General features: G+C 36.2%; 1 long non-coding RNA gene across 1 annotated transcript; it reads left to right on the forward strand.

The window, feature by feature from the left end:
• Nucleotides 1–110: 110 nt before the first annotated feature.
• LOC139126844 (uncharacterized) lies at nt 111–7,522 on the forward strand. Its single transcript, XR_011550822.1, has 4 exons — nt 111–773; nt 1,409–1,505; nt 3,029–3,110; nt 3,741–7,522. It is a non-coding gene; the product is annotated as an uncharacterized lncRNA (long non-coding RNA).
• Nucleotides 7,523–7,718: the final 196 nt, after the last annotated feature.

The raw sequence follows: 7,718 nt of genomic DNA on the forward strand, positions 1-7,718 counted from the left end.
AGGGGTGGTAGGCTGTCAGGCTGTACGCGCTCGGCGAGGTTATTGTGCCACCTCTCGAACTGAATGGTATGATCTCACTATCGAGCGTGCGACGTCCTTCAAGCCCGGCGTTTTCCGTGTTCCAAAACTGCCGGAGAAAACATCAGGTTAACGCCAAATCAATGATATTTTTGGTTGGCTGGGCATGATTTAAGTTCAACCTATTGGCTTAGTGTTAAAATGGGCGAAATTTGGCCCACTTTTTCCTCGGGCAGTTCTCGGGCAGTCCTCAGGCAGCTACGGGCAGTCACGGGCAGTAATTAGTAGGACCGCTGGAAATCAACGTATTACATTCGTAGACATATAAAATAGGTCGATGTCGTATGTACAAATATCATGCAATCGTCCACACAAAGGCAACGTCTTCCTTTAATACATACTGCCTGAATTAGACAGACAGATTAACAGATGTTCGAGAATCCCAACGATTCCTAACTCATACCACTTGTATGATCGTACAGCTCAATCCGCCATGAGCAATCCTGGCAACCTGTGCAGAAAAAGTGCGCAGTTCAAATTAACCGCCAAATCTTGGATAGAGGGAGTACGCGCGTTACGGAGTCCTGTCATCTGGTTGTAAAGATGTCATGTGGTTGTTGGCTATGACACACCCATATTTGGTTATGTTTCGATGTCAAAGATCAGAGTTGAAAGTCCAAGCATGGGTAATTCCTTGCATTACTGATAAGCTCTGGTTGTAAAAGCACGTTTTCATTTGTGCCATTTTGAAGCAAGTGAGTACAAGTATAGTAGTCTGTTCGATTCTTGATCGTAGGCTTGTAACACAAGGATACGATTTCTCATATATCTCTGGTGTTAGCATGCAGGCGATTTTAAAATTCAGAGGCCTTTAAAATTCAGATGTCAGACGAAACCAGGTCTACATGACAGTCCGCCTCTGACTGTGTCTACATACATCAGTCATCATGATCGACCTCGACAGATTCAGCACTTTAGTGTTCGATTGTTATGGTCCAAAGCCGTACAAAGCTACTGTGCTTGCTTTTGTATTCATGGCACTGCTAAATATCAATAGCAAATCTCTTGGCAACATTTTTTATCCGTATTGAAACCAATGGAGGTTTGACTTTTCCAATTTAAAAACCACTTCGAAGGACCAGTGAGGATGTTTAGTCCCACAAAATATAAGTGGAGACTGAAACGACACATTAAGGCCCACATAAAATCCTTAGTACCTTGTGGAGGTAGGCAGCTAAATTTGTTTGTCTTTATTGCAAATGTGTTCTGCTGTATAAGCTTTTATAAATTCATTCATATGTATCCTGTATAACTCCTGTGTATCTCTTGGTTTTCAACTTTCTATGTTATCACAAACTGATTTAAGTTGTCTAATCAAATATTTTTGCAGAATCTGCATTTGGATCATGCTGAGTCACAATGTGTCACCTGGTTGCACGGAGACTCCGGTGCATCTCTCTTACACTGACAAGGCTGTGACTGCTAAGGTATCTCATTGGTTTTCATCTTTCCATGCTATCGCCAACTGATTTAAGTTGTCTAATCTAATTTTTTTGCAGGAACTGCATTTTTAGTATGCTGAGTCACCGTGTGTCACCTGGTTGCACGGACAGAATGGTGCATCTCTCTTACTGTGCTAAGGCTGTGACTGCTAAGTTTTCTCTTTGGTTTTCATCTTTCTATGCTATCGCCAACTGATTTAAGTTGTCTAATCTAAATTTTTTGCAGGAACTGCATTTTTAGTATGCTGAGTCACCATGTGTCACCTGGTTGCACGGACAGACTGGTGCATCTCTCTTACTGTGCTAAGGCTGTGACTGCTAAGTTTTCTCATTGGTTTTCATCTTTTTATGCTATCACTAATTGATTTAAGTTGTCTAATCTAATTTTTTTGCAGGAACTGCATTTTTAGTATACTGAGTCACCATGTGTCACCTGGTTGCACGGACAGACTGGTGCATCTCTCTTACTGTGCTAAGGCTGTGACTGCTAAGTTTTCTCATTGGTTTTCATCTTTCTATGCTATCGCCAACTGATTTAAGTTGTCTAATCTAAATTTTTTGCAGGAACTGCATTTTTAGTATGCTGAGTCACAATGTGTCACCTTGTTGCACGGAGTCATGTGGTACATCTCTCTTTCCTTTATAAGGCTTTGTCATCTAAGTTTCTCCTTGGTTTTTCTCTTTTTATGCTATTAAAAAGTGATTCAAGTTTTTGAAATAAAAATTTTATGCAGGAATCTGCTGTTAGATCATGCTGAGTCAGAATGTGTCACCTGGTTGCACAGAGACTTTGCAGTGGTATAAAACTTGCTAATTAAGGGGCGCTGCACCCAACACAGGGTATTTTGCACCAAAATCACTTTTTTGTAGACATTCATTTAATTTAATGAAATTGTTAACCCAAGATTAAAACATTATTATTTGGGTTCATCTTCAAGGTTGTCAAGCAGTCGTAGGTTGCTTGATAAAGAAGTGTTAATTTTTGCAAATGTTTGCAAATCACCCAATTTCCTGGCTTCACTATTCTTCCAATTTCAAGATTTCCAAACAATTTAACACCATACTAACTTTGTCAAACTTTCTTAAATTTTCACATTATTTTTTTTTAAATGTTGTTAAACAAAACTTTTTTTGATTGGCAATAAAGTTCTTACATTTTGAATAAGAGGCATTTTAATTTGTATGAGGATCATGTACTGTAAAATATGTTCAGATGTAACCTGCCAAAAGAAGGAAATGACGACCATGTTAAAAGTGATATTTTATTCAAATCATATGTGTCACTGCCCATTTAGGGCAACTGTTGTCAGCTCCACTTATATATAACCATTGCAAGACTGATATCATTTTTTATATGCAAAGTGAAACATAAACTGTGTCTTTTGAAGGGTTATGGCATGTCTGTTGAAAACAGAGAGTATTAAAAAAGACTAATTTTTAATATGAAACGTCTGTGAACAGTGTCTATTCATTCTGATGTAATAATGGATTTTTGTTTGTTTTGACAGTATCTTTGAATGCTATGACACTGCCTTAACAACAGATGGTAAAAAGTTTGTTTTGGAAGAGTAATGTGAAAGAAACGTGAATGTAAGTAGGGTATTATGTTCATATGTTGCTTCTCACATTGGTGTACCATTTTGTAGTTACAACTTGAGCTGTATCCTGTGAATGGTTTTGGGATAATTGTGTAAGTTATTATATTACAACTCTCAAAAATTTAGAGGGCCTGTAATGCTTACTTTTGATATTTTTTTCATTATTTATATTTGTCCACTGTAAGTTGTTATTTTACTAGAAAAAGATTGCTAAAAATCAATATTTAGCTTGTCAGCATAGCATTTTTAGTGTGATTGCACTGGTATTGGAGACCAGCCGTAAGGACTTGTTTTAAACATCAGCATCCTGGTGCACAGTATACTGGGTAATCAGACCCAACAAGGAGCCACATGCATAAGCAGTGGAGGTCATCAACACCAGTGCTAAATAAGAGTATTTTAACAAATAGTTTTTATTGCACACAGAACTCATATAATTATTGAACTATTACATTCTATTGAATTACATTTCCAATGTTACTGTGCACAAGTCTATGGGCTTGCCCTATCATGATATCATACATTTTATGACATTATCTACCGCAGGTTTTCATGGGTGAAAGAAATATACAAAAATGTATTAATAGTATAGTATATCTATATTTCTATTTTTCTCACTCAGGTTTGTTGTAGACTACATTGCAATTGTGTTGTTGGAGGAGGCTGAAGTTTACCTTATGTCAAAGAAAAGAATGGTTATGCTTGAAGAAGCAAATAAACTCTAGTATTGCCACAGAAATCTAAATATACTGTTCTGCAGGGATAACCTTATTGACATTTGTCCATATTGTTATGAAATATTTTAAAACTTAAATTTTAAGGCAATTATTGTTATATTTAACCAAAAATATCATTCAAGATATGCAACTTTGTATTTTTGAGATTATTTTTGTCATTGTAGATCTATTTTTTTCTTCAAAACTCCTTGTCAGACTTTTTGATATTCAGTATACAGGTCCTTAGGATGACTTAAGTCAGATATTTTTATACAGTGAGAAAATGCAAAATTTTGTATTTTTGGAGCAATTTTTGTCAATTTTGGTCAAAAAGTGCTTTTGTCTAATTGGTGTTTATCTGATAGCTTTGCATTTTCTTATAAAAATCCCTGGAGACTACCTAAGCCAAATCATTTTTCAAACTGGGGGAACCCATGATTTTTTATTTTTGGAGCCAATATATTAGTCTGCAAGCTTGAATGACCTATTCCAACCCCGAATACCTTGTAAATCAATTTTGAAGACACTGAAAATAATGTAGTTTTATTTGGTGCCAATTTGTAGTGAAATATGATCTAGAAAAAAGTTGTGAGGCTATGTTTTATGTAGTGGATCAACTTTAGCAAATATTTCATGGAGGAAACCCCATACACTGATGAGGGATTTCAATCCACAAGAAGGCATATGGCAAGATGCACCATACCATTAAAACAGACTCCAGTTTATTTGTATCAGTTCCAATCATTTTGTTACCTAAACAAAAAAACCTGTCATGGTATCACTTAATTAAGTAAATCTTAACAAAGATGAAGGCAGCCAAGTGAAATCATGTGTAGATTGAATAAGATGAGTGATGAATGATAATATCAGGTCACTTCACCACACAAACAGAATAAACAACGATATTAATGTTGACGACCTATCCCTCTGACATCATATTGTTTTTTGATCAGTACACTGCATATATTTATTCCTTCCAAGGTTCGAATTTATCAGTAATTGACCAATTACCAGTGGTTGCATGCTTTTGATTACAACTTTGAACTTGCAGTAGACAATGTTGACTTACAATATATTTTGCTTGCAGTAATTGTCAAAATATAGTTGCACATTTTTATCTGAAACCAAGAAGTTTTCACATTTAATGTTACACATACTACTCGTACAACTAGGAAGTTATTCAAATTTTTCAATTTTTCTCTGGCGTCCAACATTTGAAAGTTAATTGAGCTGTTGTAAGTTTCCTTCTCACCAGTTTATTTGGTGTGTATATTGCACATTGTATTCTTGGCTCATCTGTGTATAACTTAACTCTGAGTAAATCTTAACATTTCAAGCAAGGACCATCAAATTTTTACTGTTGATTTACAAATTGAAAAGTGGCTGTTAAAACGGAATTCTGCCTTTGAAAATTGAAAGTTCAAACTCTTTGCAAACACAATAGCATTTTGAGTGAATAAGTGGAAATAGGAATACCTCTTTTTGTTTGTCAGATAGGAGCAATACTGTGCCCTTGGTGGTATATTTTTAAATGACTTGCAGAAATTGATATTTATTATTATTGCTATTATTGCTAATTGTTGTTTTGCCTGATTGAGGCACACACCTAGTAGCTATCCTATGGATTCTCTTGAATATTATCACAGTACAGCTACATGAGCCACCAAGCCGCTGCTAGTTGAAACGCCTATTGGTAGGGGTTTTAACTGACTGCAAAGCTAGGCGAATTAGTATTGTAGATATTGTGAGTTCAAGCCCCATAAAAATGCATCAGCAAGACTGCATCAAAGTTGACCACTTTTACTGTACATGTTGTTCACAAATTTAGTTCTAAGGCCATCAAGAATATTTTTATGGGTCTTTGGAGTAATTTAACATAAGGGCCTTTGGGGTCAGATGAATGTGAGGGTAGTCACTCAAAAAATTGAAAGCTACAAGGGGGTTGTTAGCTCCGCTGTCAGCGACGCAGAGCTTATCAAATAGGTTGATTTTCCGTCATCGTTCGTCGTCCGTTGTGCATCAACAATAGCCTTCTCCTCTGAAACCGCAAGTCCAATTGCTTTGAAATTTTATATGATGTTCACTTGGGGTGATCTCACTAACGTTTGTTCAAATCATGGTTATATTTGCATATTTGTATTTTTAAGGCAATTTTTGTCATTTTTGGTAAAAAAATCTTTAAAAATCTTCAAAATTACCCGTCAGATAGCTTTGATATTTGGTACATATGTCCCTAGGGATGATCTTTTTCAGATTTGTTCACATTGTGCAGAAATATGCAAATTTGCATTTTAAAGGCAATTTTGGCCATTTTTGGTAAAAAATGTATTTCTCAAAAAGAACTGGTCAGATAGCTTTGAAATTTGGTATACAGGTTTCTATAGATGAACTAAATTTGGTCTTTTTGAAATTATGATGAAATCTGCAATGTTTATTTTTGGCGCAATTGTTGCCATTTTTGGTCAGAAAATTTTATTCTCAAAAAACTACTCATCAGATAGCTTTGGTTGACATGTTCTTTAGGGATGATCCGATGTGATATATTCAAAGTATGATGAAATCTTCAATTGCGTATTTTTGGAGCTATTTTAGCGACTTTTTTCTGGCCACTGCATTGAGCTATCAAAGATTTCCACCTTCTTCATCAACATGTGTCAAAAATAGTTATTCTCTACATGAACACAGCGGAGCTATATCAGCCGCTAGGTCGCTTGTTCAAAATTGGAGAGAAAGAAGGGGGTTGCTCAATTTTTGGTACAAAATGAATTGAAATACCTCTCAGATTGCACCATTTCATCAATTTCTCAAATTTTTTAATGCGACCCCCTGTCGCTTCCTCTCCCCCTGGGGTGTTCTAACAGTTTTACTTAGTAAAAACAAATAGAAAACACCTAATATTGCGCCAGACTGCATCATTGAACTCATTAATTTCTCAAGAGGGGACACGCCTCTCACACTTTTCCCCTGTGGGGTGTTCTAACAGTTTTACACAAATTGATAACATCTCTCATATTGCACCAAACTGCATTATTGCACACATCAATCTCTCAAATTTTCAACACGAGAGGGTACAACTCCTCTGACACTGCCCCCCCCCCAGCCTCCTGACTGTTCTCCTGTACTTTCAAATTCTGCCCTGTCAGATATCTTCGTGAAAACCTTGTCATGATACCCATTCAAAGTAAACAATACTATATGGTTGGATAGTGGTTACAGCATGAGCTTTTGTATCTACATTTTATTGTGACTTTGAATTTCCTTTTGCCGGTTTCATCTTTTTCAACTGTCATGAGGTAACCAATGATATTCTAGCAGGATATGAAAGGTCTGTACTATTGCTGTAGTTTTGTAAATGTTACAAATACATGTCTTGGTATTTAACTGGTCTGAGTGGGGGAGGGAGGGATCAGTCAAAATTTCTGTGTTAATGACTGGGTTACTCAAATGCATCGGGGTTGGCAGGGGGTTTACTCCAAATTTCAGAATACCATGAAATTCCCCAGACTTCTCCCCAAGGTCGTAAATAATGACGACTCCCTAAGTAAGATTTTTACCACAGGAAAACGTTAATTTTATTCACTCTTCATCCTTTGTTAACCTTAGAAAGTTTGATCATGTAAAATTGTGTTGTTACTTGTTGTAATCTTGAATTGTTGAAATGAATAAAATCTTGGAAAGTAAAACATGATCCTGTGTCACTGTTGTTCCTGTCTTGTTTCACCATCAGAGAAAAAAAAAGATTCTAATAAATTCACACCCCATTGCTCTACCAAAACAGAAAAATTATTGACATTTTTCAGGCAAAACACGCGACGTCTCACCAGTAATACTTGTAAGTTCAATGCAACTCTGCATAACATGTTCGGACGAGAGAGGTGACCATA

Source organism: Ptychodera flava, unplaced genomic scaffold, assembly GCF_041260155.1.
Source record: "Ptychodera flava strain L36383 unplaced genomic scaffold, AS_Pfla_20210202 Scaffold_135__1_contigs__length_138984_pilon, whole genome shotgun sequence".
NCBI classification, from domain to species: domain Eukaryota; kingdom Metazoa; phylum Hemichordata; class Enteropneusta; family Ptychoderidae; genus Ptychodera; species Ptychodera flava.